Source organism: Euprymna scolopes, chromosome 29, assembly GCF_053919585.1.
Source record: "Euprymna scolopes isolate OS-2025 chromosome 29, ASM5391958v1, whole genome shotgun sequence".
NCBI lineage: Eukaryota > Metazoa > Mollusca > Cephalopoda > Sepiida > Sepiolidae > Euprymna > Euprymna scolopes.
In genome coordinates, this window is record NC_136510.1 from 34076295 (window position 1) to 34079426 (window position 3132).

Here is a 3132-nt window from a genome sequence, read left to right on the forward strand (position 1 = left end):
TGCTCGTCTGAACTCCAATCTCTGGTCCCCCTCGCCAATCTTTCACGAAAAACACCCGTCTAGCTTAAACCATCTGTGAAAAATCAAAATGTGGATTCCATAAACAAAGCTTCTTTCTTAGAACTGGACGCCTGTCAAACTGTTCCATCTGCCTGCTTCCCACCTGACTACAACTTGGATGTCTTCAAATCCAACGTTAACAAATTCCTAATGAACCGCCCCCTCAAGTAAACCTTTCAGCAAATCTCCACACTAACGTACTGTACTTGCAATAACCCTTATTCCTGAGTGGCTTCCGGGCCTTGTTAAGTGGTGGCCAACGTGTAAAAACAATATATATATATTTTACGACCCGGCACTCCCTGGCCAATTGCAAATAAAGTAAAGATTCGTGTAAGGATTATAGTCAGCCATTTTTTTACATGGAGGTCACCACTTATCAAGGCCCAGGAGCCACTCGGGGATAAGGGCTATTGTGTGTACAGTAATCAATGGGATAGTATCGTAGTAATAGTATTGGAGATTTTCCATTGTAGTGTACTAACTTAGCAGAGCGGACACTAGTTTTAGGTAAAAACATTCGTATAAAATCTGTATCTACATCTTTTAAATGATTACGTTATGCAAAGAAATAAAAACAAAACAATTATATAAAAAGGTTTAATAGGAAAACTAATTCGTATGAAAATGCACCGTAAAATGATCAGTATAAAACGCTTTCAAATAAGGTTAAACAAGTAAATATCATCCTGATAGGTAAAAGATTAAAGAACTCTTGATGGGTGAGGTACTTATCTTATATTTAGTATCGTATATTTGTTGTATAATTGTTTTTTTTTTTGTTTTTTTTTTATTTTGTTTTAATACTATAGTAACAAATACACGAATTTCATTTCTTATTTTTGGGGTGTTGTTGTTCGTCCGTCGCAACGACGAGGACCATTTGATCATCCCGTAGGGAGTTATTATAATGAATAGTTTATTCTAAGTACATTTTAAACGTTAGGGATTGGAATTCATCTTTGTCCGAAAGAAATACGAACAATTATTCCTCACCTTAAGAATTCAGAACTCTAACAAATAATTTGTTTGACGTTTAGGTACCTCGCTTAAGTTTCGTAATTTATGTTTACAGTATTTTTCTAGAGGCTTATAAATCAAATTATTAAATTTTTCTGCTGATAATTCATAAGTATTTTAACAAAATAATTTCCTGGGGCTTTCACTGAATTATTTTTTGTTTTTGATTGTTTCAAGTCTGAATACGAAATCTGAAAAATATATTTCTGGCCATTATTTTTTTCTGAAATTCAATATGGCGGCGTGAGATGTTACTTCTGTTGTTTAAGAAATCTATTATTTTTAAGGTGTGTGTTTTATAGCTATTATCTTAAGTATTTTATGCATTTCCCCTTTCTTATCCGAAATGTTTTTTTTCCTTTTTTTTATTGTCTATCTTGAACTTTTTATCGGTTGTTGAGGAATATCTATTCGTCTCTGAAGTGTTGGTTAGTGATATGAGAAACATATTGTAGCATTTAGAAAACTAATAGAGGGGAAAAAATACACATCTCAAGAGATTCTTACTATTTGGATTTCATATATATGTAAAAGCTTTGCCAGGACTTAAACTCAACTACACACATACACACACACATAGTCCAGATTAAGAATGGATTCGGAGGATAGTATTCAAGATATTTCTTCCACTTTTTTATGATAATGCGCAACACTAAATAGAGCTATTTATATCAATATTTATCCATGTTTCTAGTCTCCCTTCCCTTCTTGAATCTCTTATGTCACTCAAAAACTGATGCTCGATTCATGCAAGATGGTCCAAAATCAGTCTAAAGCATTATATACGTTTCTGTGGCATTGTTTTTCCAAGTTCAAAACAGAATTTTATTTGTTCTTCTAAAGTGTTCTCACACTCACGCCGCAGACCACCAAATAGTCACTATAATCGTTTTTTGGTGCTATTTCGGCTTCGGGAAGTATTGGAGAGCTTCTTCAGCACCCAACCACTGTGCCGAACGTCGCCACTACTCATCACACGTCAGAATCCGTCAGAATATATATATATATATATATATATATATATATATATATATATATATATATATATATTAATTTTATTTATACAAACATTAATGGCTACATATGTGCATACATGTTTCTGTAATCACCCACGTTGGGGGATTACGTCTTCAGGCCAAGAACTACCTTCAAAAGTGACATTTCCACCAAATACATTTTTCTACTTCGTTTATCAAGTTAAAAATACAACCTGGGTGGGAGTCAAAAAAACAAAAAACGGTAAAAGGATGAGTGAGGTCTCTGAAGATGATAAACATCCTTTTTCTTTTCCCCTTCCCCCATGTAACCTAACTTTTGGCTTTTTTATGACATAGGGTACTTGAGAGTTTAGTTTTCTTGTCTTAGAGTCTGTAAGTTAATAACCTTAGCTATGGTCAACCAAGTACTGACCGGTGCCTTTTTAATCTACCTCCACCCACACATACACGCAACACACACATAACACATCCATACACAGACACTGCCAACACACACATACACACATTAATCAATATATTCAAAAGCGAATCCATGCTGAACACTCTTTGTTTTATTTACTGAAACTAGACAATGATTCTGAAACTACATAGAGGATAAAGTAAAAGTTACATTAAGGTAAATAAAAAATATAAATAAATAAAAATAAAAATAAAATACATAAATAAATAAATAAATAAATAAAAATAAATAAAAAATATAATAAAAAATAAATAAAATAAAAAATAAATAAATAAATAAATAAAAAAAATAAAAAATAAAAAATAAATAAATAAGAATAAAGTAAAATTAAATTAAAACAAATAAACCAACAAAATGTGAATAAATATAAACCCGAAAGTTTTCTAAACCCCACATGTACCTATATGCGTGTATCAATACACTTATAAATGTCTAACATTTATCTACACCCGCGCATATATACACACACACATTACAGACATACAGAGACAAATAATAGTATTTTTCTTTACTTATGCAGCGTGGTAACATCTTCGTATATGCAATATTATGCTACCCGACTACAGACGGGTGTACATATATATATACATATAT